The sequence below is a fragment of the Vespa mandarinia genome, chromosome 1 (genome assembly GCF_050613455.1).
Source record: "Vespa mandarinia isolate Hongniang chromosome 1, ASM5061345v1, whole genome shotgun sequence".
In the NCBI taxonomy this organism is placed as follows: domain Eukaryota; kingdom Metazoa; phylum Arthropoda; class Insecta; order Hymenoptera; family Vespidae; genus Vespa; species Vespa mandarinia.
In genome coordinates, this window is record NC_140810.1 from 11,267,501 (window position 1) to 11,290,000 (window position 22,500).

General features: G+C 31.7%; 1 protein-coding gene across 7 annotated transcripts in view; it reads left to right on the plus strand.

Moving 5' to 3' along the window:
• The window catches only part of PH4alphaEFB (prolyl 4-hydroxylase subunit alpha-1), a 309,837-nt gene that overhangs the window by 129,317 nt on the left and 158,020 nt on the right, over window positions 1-22,500 (plus strand). The window lies entirely within an intron of this gene.

Here is a 22,500-nt window from a genome sequence, read left to right on the forward strand (position 1 = left end):
GTTTGATCTATTTTTTAACGTTTTCGTGCAGCGCGTGTAACTCAGAAACCCGGGAGTTCAGTTTTATGGTGCGATTACGAGGTTTCTATTTTCGTTCGTGTTGCGGTGGGTCGAGCGGAATGACGTAGCCGGCGGCATTACATCGACGTTTGGAGGATCGAAAACGTCTTCAAATGAACATGTTTACTCTCTCTCTCTCTCTCTCTCACTCTTTCTCTCTCTCTCTCTCTCTCTCTCACTCTTTCTCTCTCTCTCTCTCTCTCACTCTCTTTCTCTCTCTCTCTCTCTCTTTCTCTCTCTCTCTCTTTCTCTCTCTCTCTCTTTCTCTCTCTCTCTTTTTCTTCTTCTGTCTTCTCTTTTTTTCATGGTAAATACTCTTCGTCAGATAAGAATTACTTATCGAAAGAACTAGAAGGATACATATCACTTTTATCTTTTTCCTCGAAATTAACCGATAAGCATTACAGTTTCAAGTTGGATGGAAAAAAAATTACAAGTGTAATTTGATTTAATTATGTCAATGTCTTAGATTTATTATTTAAAAATGTGTTAATTATGATTTTAATCTTTCCTATCAAATGGTTTATTTCTTCATTATCAAGATTATATTTGTTAATATAATATAATATAACATTCGAAGTTTATTGGATTATAACGATTATGTAAAAAGTACACAAACATTGTTTGTATTCTTGTAACATTTATTAAACGATTTTAATATATTTTAATAACACAATTTCATAGAGGTCGTGCAAGTTTCAACAAAGATGAAAAAAAAAGAAATACAGAAAAAATTGTTGGATTTGAGTTTTGTTTCGAATGATAAGACACGTGTGTTAAAGGATAAAATTAAAAAACGTCGTCTTGATGAAAAAATTTCAACTGTACAAAAGTCCCATGGCCTTTAACCTGTTTGAAACAAGGAAGATTACTGAGGTCAGTGTACTAAAGGAGTCACCGGATAGACGTTTAAAGTCGTCGTCGGAATTAGTAGTAGTAGTAGTAATAGTAATAGTAGTAGTAGTAGTAGTAGAGAGAGAGAGAGAGAGAGATGTGTGTGTGTATGTATCACGCATTTGGTCTGGCGGTTAAATTACTTCTGAAATTCTTCTGGAACACGTATTTTAAAAGAAACGAGTTTGCGTTAACTCATTTATAATAATGTTTTATGTCACTTAGATTAAGTAACGGAAACAGGTAAACTGATCGATCAACAGATCTACCTCCAAAGAACGCATGAGATCAAAAGAAATTAATTGAAGAATATTATGAGAATTTAAATTTCTTACATACTTCGCGTTTACGTGTGTTATGTGTACTTACGGTCCTGGTTTGCTGTGAAACTTTTTAATTATTTCGATGTAAAATTGATCATCCTTTCCAAATAATACGTAATTCTTTTTTCTTTTTCTATATTAATTAACCATTTTCTTGGTTCTAATTTATGTATGCCATGCCAATTTTACAATTATTAATATTTCAACGATATATTAATTTATTTTCATTTCAAACTAAGTATCGTCGATGCTTACGGATATGCAATATATTCATATACATTAGAAATGATATATCGTACGCATATGTGTTCTATAATTATATAATTTTTTAAATAACATAAAAAATATAAGACTTATGAAATAAAATGACTTAATTCGTTTAAATATAGAATGGCAAAGGGTTAAAACGTGAATCATTGACTTTTTAGGAACTTTGGTGAGTTAGTTCAAAAGCTTGATTTTGACGTTCATAAAAAAAGAAGAAAAAGAAAAGAAAGAAAGAAAGAATGAAAGAAAAAGGTTCTCGCTTTCTGACAAAGCGAGTCTAACCAACGTATCTTTAGCGAACAACAGGGAACTTTGTTCAATAGTCCCTACTAGTAGTAGCTTGGCCCTCATTGTCTTCGAAAACAAGCGTCTCTTCTCTGTCGCGTATTAGGAGAACTGGAGCAAGAGATACGAGTTTGTTTAGTCGCTTCTTCGTACTCTTTTTCTCTCTTCCTCTCTTATTTTCTTTTTCACGTTGACTCTTTCGATATTTATGTTACGTTTCGTATTCCTCTTTATGCCGGAAACGAAACTTTCTTACTTTCCGCATTTTTCGCGTTTAAACATCATCTTCTTGCAAACAAAATAACGTTGAAGTTTTATCGTCGATCATAATTCTTCCTTTGGAAAAGTGTTTTTTCGATCAGTTATTATTTTTTCTTTTTTTTTTTTTTTTTTTTTTAATTTTTTATTATTCTTTTTTTTTTTTCTTTTTCAACGTATATTGTTTGTGGAAAGCGTGAAAAAAGAAAAACTCAACACGATCTCTAATCATGTAAGCGATTATATTCGATCGAATAGAATTACGGTGTCACGAAGTGCCACTTGAGAATCTCTCGTGAGGTTCGAGAGGAAAGCACTTCGAGGGTAAGTACTTTACCAGTCTTCGACGGTGTCGCTCGCATTATAGGAAAGAAAAGAGTCGTCACTTAAACTGGTGTTAGGTTCAATTCGTCATCTTGCTTTCTCACAAGCCTCACTGATAAACGCGGACGTTGACCGACTTAACGTGCTCGGCTTCGATTGTGTTTCCTTCGAGTATCTTAACGTAGTTTGCTAACAGAGAGCAGACTTTGATGTACTTACTTACTGTACTCTACGTTCCTATGTTATTTTATTTTCTTTCAAATGAAAGTTTCGTTGCTTTTTTATCTCCTTTTTTCTTTTCTTTTTCTTCTCATTTTTTTCCAACGAACTAATTCGATCTGCCATGTATGCTTTCACGTTGTAAATGTATGTGTTGTGTATCCTCAAAAATATGGTCTTGTTGGTCTTGTTGGTACGCGAAAGAGAAAAAGTGACAATACACAATGTGTACATGTTGCGTGGTTGCCAGCAACCCAATCCTGTTCGAAATATTTTCCAAACATTTTTTCTTTCTCTTTTTTTTTTTTATTTTTATTTTCTTTTTATTTTTTATTTTTATTTTTATTTTTTATTTTTATTTTTACAAATATCCTATATTTTCCCGACATGGAATATACTACAAGTACAAAAGAATCCAACATGGCCAGGCAATATACGTCGAATCGAATGTGTACTGTTATTTTCATTTATAAATTTCACGAAAATAATGTTACTATTTGTCCCAAAATAGTAACTCTCCTCCTTCTTCCCCCCTTCCCACCATCGATAAGAAATACCCTTTCTATAAATTCGGGAATCGTTTTGTCACTGTTCCATTTTCTCCGGTTAATTCAATCTACAGTAACGTTCTAAATATTTTTCCTATCTTTGTATAATAAACACACTTGTTGATATAAATCTTACATTTTTTCATTTTAATTGAAAACAACTTTTTCGAAGAAATAAACTACTATAATCAATGATCTACTTCATCTATCCTTTTCTCAATGTTCTTATACAAAATATATAAAAATCTGATGGTCATAAAAAAGATATATAATATTTGCTTGGATTTCCTTTTTCATATCTTTATTATTTGATTTATTTAAACAAACTGATTTCTGTTGAAGTACATTAAAAAAATCTTTCATTTATTGTATAACGTATTAAGTAAAGTTATATATTTATGAATATAATTTTCCTGTAAATATAATCGTAACATACAATAAATTAACAAAATCTCTTAATGAAGAAAAAAGTAAAAATCTCGATGTATTTTTAATGTATTATCAATTTATACGAAATGAAATTGAAAATGTTATAAAAATATCAATCTCTTAAAAAGATAAAAAATGAAATTTAACTTCGAATATAAATTGGCATTATTTGTTTTTAATTAATATAAATTAATCATTTAATTAATTAATTGATTGATTAATCGATTGATTGATGGTAACTAAAGACAATCAATATTAAAACGATCATAACTAATTTATAAAGGAAAAAAAAAAATAATCAATCGAGACAAATATTAACAAATCATGGTCTATAATAATTTTATCATATAATTGATCGAAGAAAAATTAAGGTCGAGAGCAAGTAAGTTTATTCGACTACTTAGTCGAATAAAGAAATGTAACGTAAATTCTCTCGATTGTTAGAACGAGAAAAAGAGAAAGAAAAAGAATGATTGTTTACGATTATGACAGGACACGGGTCGTTAACCCGTTCTATATGTATGTGTATATATAATTGACTACCGGTTACATGCACGAGAGTTACCACTAGCTTGATATTTAGAGTAAATGAGAGAAAGATATATATATATATATATATATATATATATATATAGAGAGAGAGAGAGAGAGAGAGAGAGAGAGAGAGAGAGAGAGAGAGAAAGAGCGATAGCTAGATAATAGATAGATAGATAGATAGATAGATAGATAGATAGATAGATAGATAGATAGATAGATAGATAAAGAGAGGCTGTTGTATCTTCTCGCGTGCAACCAGCTTCGTATTAGATTATCAGGGTAACCTTGAAAGAGATAGACTCACGGTCAAGCTATAAAGCTTTTTTCTCTCTCTTTCTGTTTCTTTTTTTTCTTGTTTTCTTTACTTCATCCCACGTGTGCATGTTCACTCGAGCTAAGTTTATTCGCTTTCACCCACCTTTTACCACAAGCCTCCTCCATTCAACCTTATTTAATCGCTGTCGTAATGTCAGAAAATTGATTACGTCCTTCGACTATGCATTAAAGATCCGTGTCCATGCATATGTATTTTAAAAGTAACACTTCGACAATATATTGTTTATCTATCGTTATATTTTTAACGATAAGCGACGTAGGTCTTTGATGCTTTTAAAAAGATAATATTTTTGAATGTTTACCAAATAGATCTACAGTTTATTGGTTAATTTTAAGGTTTTTAAGGACAGAAAAAAAGAATATTGGAAGCGAATTATTATATTTTATATAAAATTATCACGATCACAATTACGTTTTGTCAATCTAAATAACAAATAAAATTAATATTCTAATATCGATTAGTTTCATATCGAAATTTTCTGTTCTTTTTTTTCTTAATTTTAGGAAGAATTATTAATCGTATTAATCATATAAGTCGTATTAATCATCAAATTGATTTATGAAATAAAATGTTTCTAAAATTTATAAAGACTGTGAATTTCTTTTCTTTAAACGTAGTATTCTAGAAGTAAAGTTCAATCTTTACGTCAGTTAGAAAAGTTTTCGTTAGTATACTTTAAAAGTAGAAATGAAAAAGATAAAGATAAAAAAAGTAAGAAACTTTGGAGTCACATTTGTTTAAATAGGAGGTGGATCAAGTGGTCGAAATAGTTCGCATTTATTCTCTTATTTTCTACGGAAGCTTCCATATCGTTTTATTCGAGTTTGTTCTTCTTTGCCTCTGAAAGGGGTCCACGTGTCTCGCACGTGCCTATCCAAGTTTTTCTCAATTCTCTCTCTCTCTCTCTCTCTCTCTCTCTCTCTCTCTCTCTCTCTCTCTCTCTCTCTCTCTCTCTCTCTCTCTCTCTCTCTCTCTCTCTCTCTCTCTCTCTCTCTCTCTCTCTCTCTCTCTCTCTCTCTCTCTCTCTCTCTCTCTCTCTCTCTCTCTCTCTCTCTCTCTCTCTCTCTCTCTCTCTCTCTCTCTCTCTCTCTCTCTCTCTCTCTCTCTCTCTGCCGTTCTCTCTCTCTCCATCTTTTTCAGACATCTCTTTATCTCTACCATTTTGGCACCAACCCTCTAGAATTTTCGTGGCACCGTTAAAATCTAACCGACCAGAGATCTCGAGCCTCTTAAAGTGAATCTCATTAAAGGGAAGGGGATAGGGTGAGGAAGGGGGAGGGAGGGAGAGGGAGGGAGAGGGTGAAAGGCGTTACTTAGTTTGCACTGTTCATTACGAGCGAGCATTGAATAATCCACGGACTTAAGCGAGTATTAATAAGTGTACGGGAATAAATTGCTTAAGGGACTTGGTTTAGGTCTCTCTCTCTCTCTCTCTCTCTCTCTCTCTCTCTCTCTCTCTCTCTCTCTCTCTCTCTCTCTCTCTCTCTCTCTCTCTCTCTCTCTCTCTCTCTCTCTGTATTTCTCTGTCTTTTTCTGTCTCTCTCTCTCTCTCTCTGTCTTTCTCTCTTACATTATCTTCTTCCTTGATTTAATTTCTAATTTAACTCTTACCGCGAACGATGGTCCATTATCATGCAAAGCTGCTTTGTCCTGGTGATGAAATTATAGGAATTCTATGTTACGCCGATATTTTCTAATATTCTTGTCTAGACGGTATTGTCAATTATGATATGACATTTTTTTATTGCGAAAAATAAACTCTCGAAAAACTTATTACTATCGGGGAACTATAGGGTTCTTACGAAATTTATCTTGTTTTTTTTTACTAATCGTTATTCCTTTATCGATATAATTTACGTTATGATGCCTACTTTTTAAATGAAATGAAGAAAAGAGAGATCATATTTTTTTCTTCTTACCGTATTATAGAAATTCTTTTCTATTCGTTTGATTTTCATATGTTTTTAATACTAATCATATGAATGATTTATTTTGATAAACATAAAATTTCTCATAAATTAGAGATGGACGATATCGATGCTAAGTATCAAATCAGTCAAAGAGATGAAGAATAGTTGTTAAATAGTAGTTGAAGAATAGCAGTTGTTGAGTATGTATGTTGAGTAGTTGTCGAAATGTAAAAACGAACGGTTAAATTTAATTATTTTTATTTGAAACTTTATTTCATCACTTTTACAACGATGATATAATACTTAAGAATTTCAATATTTCTTCTCGTGCCTTTTACGTGTAGCTGATAATTCTCGTAATTAGAAATGTATATTTGTGATACTTTTAGTCAAAAAAAAAGATTTCTACTTTGAGATTTCACTTTTTAAACGAAAGAAGACTTTCCTCGGGGATTTATTTTGCTCTTGACGATGAATGAAATTTACTGACACTTTAACGCGTATCTTCTATGATCTTTTGCATCGAAGACAAGTGTTATTTTACTATTTAATAGTGTGCTCGAAGAGAAATTATATTACATTTGTTTCCGTCACATTGTACATTGTTTATTACTTACCGGAAAATTTTACTACTAACGAATACATTATTGGATACACGTGAAAGATATATACATATATAATAATTATAAATATGCTGAATCATTTTTAACCGATAGATTTTATTTTATTGAATGAATTAACAAATATGAATTTATTTTTAACATTTCTTAAGAAATGATTTCAAATATAAAAATCATTTTCAGATTATTGTATTTTTAATAATTTGTTTTTATCTTCGAAATATAATTAATTCTTTATATCGTATAAAATAATATACGATTAAACGATTTATTGGTTTTGACCGATAAGTAATATCGAAAATTTTATTATTGTTTATCTTAATAAATTATATTAATATTTTTTTTTTCCAACAGAATAATTTAATTTTCGGATTAGTTTAATTAACGATCAAAGAATGTTCGAAAACAAGGATTTACACCTTCTATTGTACATTCTCGAAGATTAAATTCGTGTGTAATCTTTGTAGAAAATCAATATGCCTAAAGGGTTCGCGTCGATCAGGCGACTTACATATGTACATTCTTGCTCTTATTTGATTTTAACAATCCACCAAATTTACGAGCACCCTTTCACGCGATTGGGAAGTCGATGAAAGGTGAAAGGGATGATTCGGAGCACGTGTAACGTACGCGACAAGAATATACGATTGGATTGCTATAGAGAATTTAAATGTGTTTTAACGTCTTACAAATTTTAATCCTCTAGTACCGTGAAAATGAGATCGGATGTGGCCATTAGGAACAATCAAGTTCGCCAATTAATCTTGTACGTTTACAATATTTTATCTTTCTTTTTTTTTTCTTATTTCTTATTTCTTTTTTCTTTTTATTTTCTTTTTTAATTTTAGTTTTCGTGTTGTAAAATTTAATATGGTTCTAAGTCACTCTAGATGATTTTTCATGCATAAAAGCATACGACGACGACGACAAATCTACAAAGGGAGAAAACTCGTCTGACGAAGGTGAAAGGGCGTAAAAGAGTAGAGATGAAAGGCAACGAGTGGAGGTTAACCGTTTCTCTTATAATTTTACAAGGATAGTTCTTCGACAAATATTCCAAGGACATTTTAATTAACGTGTTTGCGAAATGTATGCCTATATGATGCCTTTTATAATTATGTTCCTTTTTTTTTTATTTAAAAAAAGAACTAATATTACTGTCATTACTGTTATATTTGCTACATATATATCTAATTGAATTGAATTATATATAATTTCGATTTTATCTTTTTATATTTCCTCGATTTTCTTTTCTTTTTGTTTTGTTTTGTTTTGTTTTGCTTTGTTTTGTTTTGTTTTTAAAACAAATCTATGGAAAAATTAATTGTCATAATTATTACATATATTCAATTCATGAATTAATATAGTATCAATTTTTCTCAAATATTTTTTCAATACTTCTCAAAACAATGGTATGGAAAAAATGATTTACTGTCACGTTTATTTATTAGAGATATTTATTTTCATTGGATTAATATAGTTTCAATCTCAATTTCAAAATTTTCTATTTGCTTCTTTTTTTTTTTTCTTTCGTACAAACATCGACTGTTACATAGTTATTACATATCGCATCTTGTGACGTAAATGCGTTAATGTTAATTCTCAATTTTCAATTAATATACGTGTATGCGTATGTGTATGTATATATGTATGAAATATTTTAAATTAAAAAAGAAAAAAAATGATTAAAAGAGATAAATGTAGGATAGGAAACGATTTGAAAGAAGAAAAAATGCTTTCTCGTATTTTCTCCCTTGGCTCTATACAGAATGAAAAAAATATTTTATTTCCGTGGGTGAATGTATACGAAACGAATGGCACTTCCGCAAAAGCACTCTAAACGACTATTTCGCTGTATATTTCCGACAGCGATGAGCGCTAAAAGCGCAGTCCATTAAAAGTTTTGTAATCTCTCACAACCGAAACGCGGACGAATACTCATTCAGTATCGCTAATTGACACCGTTGTCTATTAAGCACGAGTACGCATTATTTGCGACTAAGAGTTCTCCGACTCGACTCGACTCGACTCTACTCGACTAACGGCTAACAATCGAAATTATACCGATCGTATAATTGCTATCTAATTACCATACAACTACTATTACTACCATTACTATCATCTAATCGTTTACTAAGCTTCGTAATAATTATGGTATACATATATAGATATCCATGCCCGTTCATTATTTGTACAATCTAACATTCGTCACTTTGATTTCCAACAGTTAGTAATTTATTGATATATAACACCTGTTGTGAGGAAGTTACGTTTATAATTAACAATCGTAACGTAATTGTTTTTTGCATGTTTAGAAGTTTTATTCAGATATATTACAAAGATTTTTAATGTTACTACAATATCGTTTAATACGATATTTGGTATCGTTATTAAGTATTCGTTTAATTATTCTAATTTTATAAATTAATAATTATTCATAAAAATTATTTGATTGGAATGATCATTAAGACAGTTTATCACTCCTGTTTTTATAATGGTTTATGTCAACAATGAGAACAGCCGTACTTATTGATTGATTTTAATAAACAAGGTTTATTTTAAGAAGGAAAGTTTAAGCTGGGACCTTGCTTTTTCAAATTTTTCAAAAAGCTTTATTATCTTTAAAAAAAATCGTGTCTAAAAATGATAGTTTTTCGAGAACAGTTTACGCATAAAAATAAAATTCTTTCAAAAATTCAAAAAAGTGGGGTTTTTACTTAAACCTTCATTTTTAAAATAAGATCTTATTCATCAAAATTGATCATAGACTCATTTTTCGCGTAAATTTCTGACGTTTTTCACAAAAAAAAGTAGCTCTTACCCGCACTACTGATTTTCGTACAAACGTTTGAATGGTGTGGGTTTCGTTTTCATGAAGTAAACGATTGCCTAGATTTTCTAATCTATTCCAAATGCTAAGAAATGAATTTTATGATGCTTATACAAAGTAATTGGTAATTCACTCGGGCATTTTAATGAACTTTGAAGAAATGATTTTATAGCAAAAATGAGGAAATACATATGTGTAAGGAATATATTATGAAGCTGTTCATGTAAATGGGTCCGAGTTTCTAAAATATTGTTAATTTTTAAAAAAATTTGTAGTTTCTTTTATATTTTATACACTAAATACACAGAAATTTTATAAGCAATATGTAAGACATTTTTTCAGTTTTATTTTTATTGTAACAATGTAAACAATGTAAACGAATATAATGAATTAATTTATTTATTTTCTTTATTTGATAGTTTTAGTAACGCGTTATTATTCAATCTTTTATATTTATTTTCTCCACTGATGGTTGACGTGAATTTCACGATGATCTGTGCTAGATAGGACACAGCAACAGCACAAATTTTTTGTTTAACGAATACATATAAAATATATACGTTTATCGATTATATCAAAAAATGTAAAAATTAGTGAATATATATCTTTATAAAAATTAAAACACATTTAAAAAAATTAAAAAAACGAGATTGTTTCCATACTATCAAAATTTTCTTCTCAACACTATTTTTTCTAAAAAAAAACAGTACATTTTGATAGTAAAAAAATATTCTTATATATTCTGATGTATAAGAATATACATTATGTATACATATGATGTTAGTAATTTATAATAATAAAGTAAGTAATAATATAATTTATAATAATAATAATTAATAATAAAAAGAGAAAGAAATGTCTTATCTCAAGTGATGGTTTTTTTTTAAATTCTCAAAAAAATCATATTCTTAATAATTTCGACACATGAACGTCGATCAATAGATACGTCTCATGTTTCAATTCATATTAAAATAATATAATATACAAGTATTCACTAATGATTTATGACAAAACATTCGATAAAATCTTGTTTTTCGTCACAAATTTATATGCTCGTTATTATATATATCAATTATATTTATTATTCATATGCTTTTTATCGCGATACAATTATATTTATTATTCATATGCTATTTATCGCGAAACAAATGGGTACCGACGTGTATCTAGCATAGATCATTGTGACACACGCCATTATCAAAAAAAGATATAAATATGAGATACTGAAAAGTGTGAGTTCACAATATACTTAACTACCCACTCTAACTTATATAAACTTGATTGTTATGTACGTGTGAGAGACCTACACAAGTTTATATACCGATACCGGTAGAAGTATGATGAGAAGAGTGTTTTTCCGCTTGCGCTTGTAGTTCATATTTTGTCTATACCTGTCGCTGAAGTCACAAACGTTTCGAGGGAAAGATGATGAACGAGCCTTAAAAACGAGCTTTTCAATTCGTGAAAATATTTGATCTCTCTATGCGTACGTTCTCTTTGTAATTTTCCATTTGGAACCGAGTAAAAGGGAGTTCTAATTTCGAGCGAGAATACTCGATGCTCTTTTATCCTAAGAGTCAGGGCGAACTTTGAAATCTTGAAAACTCGTTCTCCTTCGAAAGAATATTGGTCAGGAATAGTTTGTTGTGAGAAAAGACCGATACTGGTTATATACCTACAACGAAGACGAAGTATTATAGTCTAGTACGCTATTCAGTTTTCCACTATACTATCAGTCTTCTTCTATTTCCTCCGTCGTCCCGTACTCTTCAAATGGTGTGTCCGTGTCGTTCATTTTCTCGCTGGTAACATCTCTTATTTTGCATTTAAAACGAAAATTAAGCGCAGTTCGCTGACAGAAGAGAGGACGCTTTTCATTATAACACGGCAACACCTGGCTGAACTTAAGGGATTTTTAAAAATCTTTTTTTCTTTCTTTTCTCTTTTCTCTCTCTCTCTCTCTCTCTCTCTTTCTCTCTTTCTCTTTCTCTCTTTCTCTTTCTCTCTTTCTCTCTCTTTTTCTCTCTTTCTCTTTCTCTTATTGTTGTTCAAATAATTAAAATAAATTTTCTGGACACGAAAAGAAAAATATTTGTTAGATTTTCTATGAATTGTTATAATAAAAAAAAAAAAAAAAAGAAAATCTGCGTATTGAATACGTATACGTTGATTAATTTTGAAAGTTATCGATATAAAATTCTTCAATTGAATCGTTACAATTTTACAACGGGTTCGAACGATTTATGAAATAAAGGGGTTTGAATTTATTGTGTTATTTCGTACCAATCTAGAATTTTTATCGATCTTCTCGTGCATTTCCAATATAATGAAGCAACAGTCGCTGTTTTATTGGTCGTTCGACGAAAACGAATGTAAATCTCGATGTTCTCGCCGATAAATTTGTCTACCCGCAATAATCACTTTCGTGATATTTTCGAAGTTAACGCGTTATTTTCGAAGGACGCGCTGTTTTAATTAGTAACATGGCACACGCTTTTCAGCTGCTTATTTTTTTTCTTTGTTTTCTGTACGAAAGATAGAGATAAGCCAAAAAGAGGGAACATTGGACAAAATCCGTGGAGCTTATGAACGTGAATACAAGGTGAGTCATTTGAATGGCTCATACAATAAAGTGTAGGATTCATTAAAAAATTGAAATAACTCTCGATGTAGTCACGTTTTGAATATTTTCACGAAACGTTGAGAAGAAAAAATGTAGTTACATGTATATGTAGGTATTTATTTATTAAAAAAAAAAAAAAAAAAAAAAAAAAGAAAAAAGAAAAGAAAAAAGAAAAGAAAAGAAAAATGAGAGAAGTAGAAAAAGTAAAAGAAAACGAGAGAAAAAACAAAGTTGTCCTCGCTTTTGTTAGGATCGTTGTGGCCGAGTAATGAATGGGACGAGTCTTAATCAGCAGCAAAAGGCCGTCGGACACTTGCTTGCTCGACGGATACAGCCTTTCATACTTTATCATTAGTCTCTCCGTCTGAGGTTTAGGGTTGCTTTTAATGAGACGTGCCAGAGTTCGTTCTTGATATTCACACAACGATGTTCTTAAGTATGTGAATTATTATTTTTCTGGAAAAGGGAGATTTTCTCTCTCTCTCTCTCTCTCTCTCTTTCTCTCTTTCTTTTTCTCTCTTTATATATCTGGTTTTTCGCATATTAATGTGTTTATATATATACAGTGAGTGACAAAAATATATTGACACTATGGCATATTTGAATAAATCGATATATATTTTGATTGTTCATAAATAAAAAAAAATTTTTTTTCCTGTTATGTATCATTTTTTATGATTAACGAAAATGACACCATTTCACGTTACATTTTAAAAAAATAAATTGACACATTTTCATGTTACGAAAATATTCGCACATTAATACCACCAATACCAGATAAGATATTTAAAAAATTACTTGTCGTAATTTCAATATGTGGTGGCAGAGCCCTTTCGATTTTGGACATATTTTAATCGTTTAGGCATATTGGAAATAATTTTTCTGAAATATTTGGAATTTATTTGTTGCCATTCTTCTTGTAATTTCTTCCTTAATTCTTCTTTTGTGTGCATGAGAGTTAAACGTGCTCGCCGGTTTAATTCATCCCATAGATTTTCAATAGGATTTAAGCTTGGTCAAGGTAAAGAATAGAACAATGAGATAATTATACAATAAAAATTTTTGTATAATTTGAGCTTTGTGTTTTGGATCATTATTCTGATAATATTTAAATGTTTTTTTCAATTCCCATGTGAGGAGTACTTTGTATTAAATTTTCTTTTAATAACATCAGGTATTTATTTTTGACTATAATATCTTCAATAAAAATCAAATTGCCAACACCAGTGGTTGAAATACAGTTCCAGACAAGTATACTCCCTGCGCCATTCTTAAACGTTACATAATTTTTTGAATTTAACTCTGCGTTATGTTTACACTACACCATAGCTCGTCCATAAGACCCAAAAATATTAAATTTACTTTCGTTGCAAAAAATCACATTCTTCTACGATGTTTCTTCTTTGTTACTAAATTCTTCTATGAACGTCACATGTTTTCGTCTATTCGCTTTGTTAATAAATGCTTTTTTCCTAACTACTAGATTATTTTCTTTTAATGTCTGATGAATTATTAGAGGAAACATTCTTTTTCCAGTTTCTGTAGAAACTTTAATTTCTAATTTTAGAGGACTCAAACGTGGATTTTTTGTATTTTTCGTACAACTTGTCAATGTTCTCTAATATTTAAGATAGCCGGCCAGTTTGCAATATAGAAATCTTCTTATAATGTCCGCAACAGTACTTTTATTTAAATTTTACAAAGCACTAACTTCACGATAGGATTTTCTCTTTTAGCGATGGAAAATCACGAATTGTCTGACATTGAAAGACATAATTTTGCTTTCGCGACTCATTTTCATTGACGCGATATTAAAGATATTTTATTACGTAATACACGTAATACTAAAGATAAATAGAATTCCAAATTGCATGTTTGTAAACATTGCTTTTCCGTGAGATATTAGTGTCTTAGACGTATTATCTAGAAAATATGAGTATCCGAATATTTTTGTAATATGAAAATCGAACAATATTTCATTTATAATGTATATAAAATTGTAATGGCTAAACATAGATACATTAAATTGTATATTTTTGTTAATCATAATAAGTAATACATAACAGGAAAAAAATTTTTTTTTTATCGAAATATATACCGATTTATTTAAATATACCATAGTGTTCAATTATTTTTATCACTCATTTTATATATATATGTATATATATCCGCTATTTCGCTATTCGCTATTTCAACGTGATTCCTATTGTTCTCATGAACTTGTACTGTTGTATTATCGCGTCCATGAATAAACGGCTTGATATTTTAATAATAATCGAAATAATAATCTCAATTCGAATAGATAATTATCTATATGAATTTTCTTTTTTTTTTTCTTTTTAAAATTTTGCGAATTGTTTTTTCGTCAAATATCGTTCATTTGAAGTGATGATTATCACGCAGAGGAATATTATGATTTAACATATGAAAAAAAGAAATTGATAATATAAATGTTCTGTTTGGTTTAAGTAACTTAAAAAGATTAGAAAATTTACTTATTAACTTTAATAAAATTTTCAAAGATGAAGTTATTTCAGGATCGAAAAAATGCAAAAGAACGTTAGAAAAAAAAAATAAGTATCGCAACTCGTTAAAATTCTATCGAAAATTTATTACCTTGATTTATAATACACGAATACTAAGAAAAGGGATAGAGAGACCAACAACTTCAACGATCAAAAGCAACTTGCGGTAAATTAATGCGAGCGATCGAAAGTTTAATCGGATCGAAAATGTGTTTCTGAGTTGGTGCCTTTCGACGTTTCCCTTTCTATGTATTTATACGATCTAAACTCTAGAATATACGTACATACACATAGATACATATATACATATATATATATGTATATACGTCGCACGAATAGTTGACGATGGTTGTTACACAGTAGAGATATAGAAAGCAAGCGTCACTCGGCACGTTGTAAACTCGAGTGACGTGGTTTTGAAACGTAACTCCCACCCAATCTTCTCTTTCCCGTCTTTCGTTGGAATTCGCAGCATCCTTCGTTCTGTCTCGTTCGGTTTGGAATGGTTCCCAAGAGATAGAGAGAGTAAAAAAGAGAGAGAAAGAGAGAGGGAAAGAGAAGATAGGCTCTGCGGGCACTCGAGCAGGAATTCGATACTACGAGTGCTTGAAATCGCAACGCACATCATCCTGTCTTCTCCTTTCTATTTATCTTCTCATGCTTTTTCTTTCTCTTTTTAAGGTCTGTTTGTGTGTGTACCTCCATTTGTAGAGATGAAGCGAGTTGTCTTTTTTCTAAAGATATTTCTTTCACGAGCTTTTTAAAGCTACTCCGATTGTCTCCGTTTGTAGACTTACGAAGTTTTCTCTTTTTTTCCTCATTTTTGTTATACTTTTATTTGTTTACTTGTTTTTTTCTTTCAAAACTCCCTAAGACCTTGAGACATTTTTGAAGGAATGAATTCGATGTTTTAAAAGGATTCAAAAGAAAAATTAGTATTTCCGATAATCTTTTTCGTCTTTTCTTCTTATTCAGTTCGCAAGATATAAAATTTTTGAAAAAACCATGAGAAAGACTTGTTTATAAGCGTTTGTATTATTTGTAGGAAAAATAAAGGAAAAAGTGAAGTAGAAAGAGAGAGAGAGAGAGAGAGAGAGAGAGAGAGAGAGAGAGAGAGAGAGAGAGAATTAAGATGCGACAAAGTGAATCTTCGGGAGTGAGAAACACTTTGATCGATGGTCTTGAAATTTCAGAAAGTATGGAATAAAGAATTGAATGTGTACGTGTACGCAAAAAAGAAAGAAACATTTTCGAATGTGTTCGGCTATAATAATAATTATTATTATTAACAATAATAATTATCGGATGTACAGAACAATGTTTTGACAACTGTATGAGTTTAAATATTAACTTCATCGGATAAAAAATCGAAGAATAATGTCCAGATACAACTTTTTAGTTTTATCATTGCAGGATATAACAAAAAAGAATGCCCTTGATACGATTAATTCTCCATACTATTATTGCCTCATCGATCGAATTCTAACAAAGGATGGACGCAATGGGAGATAAAATCTCCCGCGTGTCTCTTTTTCCCTTGAATTGAAAATAAATTAAATTGGAGTGTGCGATTACAAAACAATCATTCTTAATTAGACACGATCGAAATACTTTAAAGGATACAATGGGCATCGAAAGCCGAACGGGATTCCGATTGGTCCATCCAATACGAACAAATTAATCGAGCCTTCCGTATCACTCTATGACGCATACATAACATCTAGTCACAATTATACCCAATGTTTTTTTTTCACGATCATGTACGTACACTACTAACTCACACACAAACCCAGACGTTCTCGTTTTGTAGACTAGTTATTCTCTATGCTGTGCACGTTGTTCACATGCTCGTTTATGTTTATCCATTCGCAATCATATATGCATCCTATACGATCCACTTATCCACAAAACACAGGAATATCCGTAGTATTTACATTGGTATGATCATGCATACATGCACGAGATAGTTTTAAAGGCGTTTTCATAAATATATGCATCGTATATGCATATTAGCTCTATAATATAGCTAGCTTTACAACTGGAAACGTTTTCATGGTAATCGTAAGTGGTATTATGTAGTCCAAGGATAATAATCATTTTCATCGTGAATGAAAATACGCTCGGCCCGCATAGTTACTCGGTTCGCTTATAGTTGGAATTTCCTTTCGTGTAAACGTCATATTGTCTAACGTTAAGAATTAAAGGATCTCCAAGAGAATACGAGGGGAATTATTGCTGATTGTTGCAGGTGCCAGTGATGTTCGAGATGATTGTAACAGACTATAGGGCACGTAATACCTGACAGAAACATAACATAGGTGTATCACTATTATCACGACGCGAACGCTAGTATACCTATTCCTTGCAATAACCACACTCTGCGAAGTCAGACTTGTTATTTTGGCGATGCGACAAGCACTAAACGTGCGCCAATTTTCCTCCTATCTAGACCATCGTGTTCTACTGTGTTGGAACATATTTGTTAGGTCTTCGTATGTTTCAATAGTAGTTTATATGATTTATTCGAACGATATTATTTTTGATCAATTAAAACGTTCTTTCATTTATATTTATATTTAATTGATATTCATATAAATGATTGTTATTTTATTTATTTATTTATTTGTTGTTTTTTTTTTTTAATACATTAAATAATTAATTTTTATGACGATATGATCAATATTGGATTGGATATAAAATTTTGAAATTTTCATCCAGGGGGTATGAAGGATGCTCAGAAATGAAAAAAAAATATTGAAAACGAACTAAATTTAATAATAGTAAAAATGAAATAAAAAAATCAAACACACACACACACATATGCCAATCATATAAATAAAAAAATAAAAAGTAACAACTTAACGATTATCCTTGCAGCTACTAATAACTGACTGACTAACACGTTACATTTTGTCTATCACTCGAACGTTAATTGATCTTTAGTTTCAATAATTTGATTTTTTTTAACCCTTAAGTCGCACGCAATAATCAGCAGTTGTATGCCTTGGTGTTCGCAGTAATAATGACGAAACCTTCCCTTCTCATTCATAAAGGTGTGAGAGTAATTGTCTCGTGACTCAGAAGTTTAACGATTCGTGAGACATTAGGAAAGTTCAAGTAATAGGCTAATTAACAGAAAGGGTGCGTCCTTGGAATGACCGATAAGATTACACTCCGAGAAAATGAATTTCTACGAATGAATTAGTAGTAGTCGTGATGTATTCGATTTACGTATTTCCACGATTTTGATGATTAATTGCTTTTACGAAATATTTAGCATAATCGCTGGTTAACGTTCGTTATGATAAAAATTATTAACGTATTTTAAAACAAAGAACTTTCTTTATCACCACATTTTTACAATTATGGTTCTATCTTTTTCTTTTTTTTTTCATTTTCCATATAATACCCAGAATTATAAGAGTATACGAAATTTTTAGAAATGAGATGTCTTCATCTCGTAAGATACTTATTCGTTGCATAGTGAAAACTAAAAGCACAGACGGAGAGAAATGCGCCCACGTGTGCACGCGTGTACGCATATCACACGTATACATGTCATTGTAGTAAGTGCAACAGAGGAATGAGTAAAAGTACGGAAAAATGAGGATGAAAAACGTCATATTTCTGGGCAACCTTCTTTCTCTTTCTCTCTCTCTCTCTCTCTCTCTCTCTCTCTCTCTCTCTCTCTCTCTTTCTCTGTCTCTTTCTCTCTCTCTTTCTCTGTCTCTTTCTCTGTCTCTTTCTCTCTCTTTCTCTGTCTCTTTCTCTCTCTCTCTCTTTCACTCTCTTTCATTGCATATTCAATGTGATAGCATGTACTCACGTGTGTATCTGATCCAGCGAAGGAATAAAAAGAAGAGAGAGAGAGAGAGAAATGTATACTGGCCATTTCTTTCTGACATACGATCCTAGAAACATTGGGGTCGTAGATGCAAAAGGGTGGGGGTGATTCAGGAAACTGGCACTATGGAAGTACCGCGAGAAGGCGGAAAGTGAGATTAAACGACGATGAAGTGGATATCTGGACCTTTTCTTTCTTTTTTTTTTTTTGTCGAGGGAAATTGAAGAACTTCCGACTGTCGACTCCGGCGAATTTTTATTTCAAAACAAGAGCACCACGTTCGTATATATAAAACCCGTCTTTTCTACGCTATGTATATCTGTGGATGTGTTGGTTTGTGTGCGTGCGCGCGTGTGTAGCGGTACCGAAAAAAATCTTTGTATAAAGAGGCTTAGTGAAAACGTATATATCTTGGGAATTTTTATTAATTTCGTTCGCCTCAATATTATATTATTTTCTTTCTTTTCTTTTTCCTCTTTTTTTCTCCCTTTCCTTCCCCTTCTCTCCTTTTTAATGGTACAAAGCGCTCGGATTTGATAGGTCTTGAAATGTGCAGAATCTCTGCTAGGTCGAAAAGAGGATGAGAGAGGAAGTGAATATATCGTGGAAAAATGGCGATTTTTGTTAATCCTCTTTCGACGAAGGAGAAATTCATTTCATGAAAACAACGAGTAGTCTATGGATAAATCGTTTTGCAAATTGTTTTTCTCTCTCACTTTCTCCCCCTCTCCCCTCTCTTCCCCTCTCTTTCTCTCACTGTCCATTCTTTCTGTTGATTTTAAACGACGGTCTTTAGAACGATTACAGAGACGGATAAGTTTGATGAACTTGTGGGAACTCGCTAAATTCAGTAGCGCGATCTTCAATTCATTGTCTTTTAAAGCTCGGCCTGTTACTTTAAAGAGAAGAAAAGCGGGCAAATCGAATAATTGTGAAATTCATGAGGCAGCGCGCGCCTCTACCCTCACCTTCCGCCTTCCGCCTTCCACCCCCATTGAAAAGAGAAAGAGAGATAGAGAAAAGTCTTTTCTTCTCTCGTGTATTTCTCTCAAGTCGTTCGTCTTGGTCGTTGCCAGAAGGAAAAGTCAGCGTGGAGAAGTAAGTACTTACCTCTTAAGCCATTTAACTGATCGTATATTCGAATTCTTGAATTAGGCGTGTTGTGTTTTCTCGCTTTTGTGTCCTCTCTATATTTCTTTGTTTCGCTTATTTTTCTTTTTTTCTTTCTTTCCTCTCCTCTTTTCAAAAATGGAATCAACTTTTCAAAAATTTTGTATATTCATTTGTTATGAAACCATATTTAAATAACAATATCGTACATATAAAATGACATCAATAGTAAATAGGTAATCGATTATATCGATTATATCGATAATAAATGATTATCTTGATAAAATATTATGGTAATGTTACTGCGATATTTTTATTGTTTAAAAATCTTTGAAAATTTTTCATTAGATTTTTTTGGAAATGTAATGCGCAAAGAAAGGAGAGTGCATATTTATAAAGCTTACAAATCTGACAGAATGTATTAATTTGTTTTTCTTTAAATGGGAAACAATTAATAGGATGATATCGTTATCGCACGTTCATTAACATTGAACACATTGTATTATAAATGTTAATGTAAAATTCATGTACGTGTAGTTTAATATTAAAATCTCTCGATGTATTGTTCACGATAATCGCGGTATCGGTATTAATTGCTCTCTTGATGTAACGATAAAAAAAGAAGAAACAAAAAAGAAAGAGAGAGAGAGAGAAATACATTTCGCGAAGTTTATATAAATCGTATCCAATAGAAAGTGCTTCTTTTTTGGTAGAATTTGTTAATTTACGTAGGTTTTAGCGATGAAACATAGGATGAGGGAAAGAGAGAGAGAGAGGCCTTTGGCAAGAAGATGGGGCTTATGGGAGAATTTTCCTTTTACCCCTTGTCCTCTTCACCAGAGATACAAAGCAGGACTTTAGTGTAACGATGCCGTAGCAATGGCGCTTACCTGCCTGTACTCGCTCGAATTAATCGCGGTAATCACCAGTAGAAGGGAGTCGAAATTTCCATAATTCTCACAATTCGTTTCTCCTCTGGCCCTACTACCTCTAATGCTACGAGCTAGAAGTATGAAAGAGAAAGAGAGAGATAGAAAAATACAGAGAGGGAGAGAGAGAGAGAGAAAGAGAGAGAGAGAGAGAGAGAGAGAGAGAAAGACAAAAAGAGACAGAGAGAAAGACAGCAATGGTGGGCATGTCGTGATGGGAGAGGTATTCGCCTCTTGGTTCTCTTTCATCTCCAGTTTCGCGGCAAAATGCAAATGGTCGGTCGCATTGTTCCGAACATAGAACGACCACGGACCACTGCTGCTGACTCGAACGTAGCCTGAAATATCGAAATATCATCCTTTCTTTCGATTTTATCTCTTCTCTCTCTCTCTCTCTCTCTCTCTCTCTCTCTCTCTCTCTCTCTCTCTCTCTCTCTGTTTTTCTCTCATACCTACTCTTTTGAACTCAGGTATCTTTTGTTTTCATGAATTTTCACGATCGAAGCATAACTAATCCTTTTGTATGAACAAAAATCAAAAACTTTTGTATATTCGTTTTGTTCTTTTTTATTATTTTTGTATCGTATATATTATTTTTCGTATATATATATTCGTATTTTATTATTTTCATATTATTTCGTCTTTTTTTCAATTTTTTTTTTCGTATCCTCAATCGAAAAATACGAAAGGAAAGAGAGAAAATAGACCGGGACTAATATCGTTTGAAGATGGTTTTAATAAAGATGGAGTTTGGGAGGAGAAAGGGTGGAAGAGGGGCTGCTTTCGATTGGACTTCGCCGTATAGGAATTACGTGTGAAAAATGGCCTTGGCAGATCGTTGTTAATAACCAGCGGCAGCACTAAAATCAGATTTAACGCATTCCGTAAGCACCTAAATCAAGAGGGATTTCTGCTGCAAGAGCCCGGGGGACGTCGATGGCCTGGCATCACTAACAGCACCCAACAGCTTTCGAGAGGTTACCTTCGCGCTCTCGAGCCCCTCACTCGCTATTCGTTAATAGAGATATCGGTGCGTTTAAACGTGGTCATTCTATATATGTTTACATGAGGTGATTTGAGCTGTGTTCTATATCCTCTCTAAATATTTATTTTTTTTCTTTCTTTAGAAATAAATTGTTATTCTTATATGGAAAAAAGAACGTGTACCATACCTACCTCCGTAAGAAAAAAAAGGAAAAAGAATAAAAAATTAAATGAAGCTTCGATTCATTAATATTGCGACGACCAATTAAATCGATAGTTATTTGTTTGATACTAATTTTGAAAGAAGCCTGTATCTATTTATAGATTAAAAATATCTGTATCGAATATTTTGACATTTCTTATTCGATTTTTATTTTCTGTATTTATTTCTTAACGACGAGAAAATTCTTTTTATCAAAGTGGACTTTTGAAATTGTTTTAACATTACAAGTAGATACAATATTGCGAAAATGCGATATTGATTATCGATATTGGCATATCGATGCATTACCAGGATGAGCGAGACGAGAGATTTTCATCAGCGATGTTCATCGAATGAAATTTATTGTAGAATTGAATGGTACAGTCAGAGCCATGTTTTCTTTCAATTCTTTTTTTTTTTGTGAGAGGAACGCGTCGAAGAT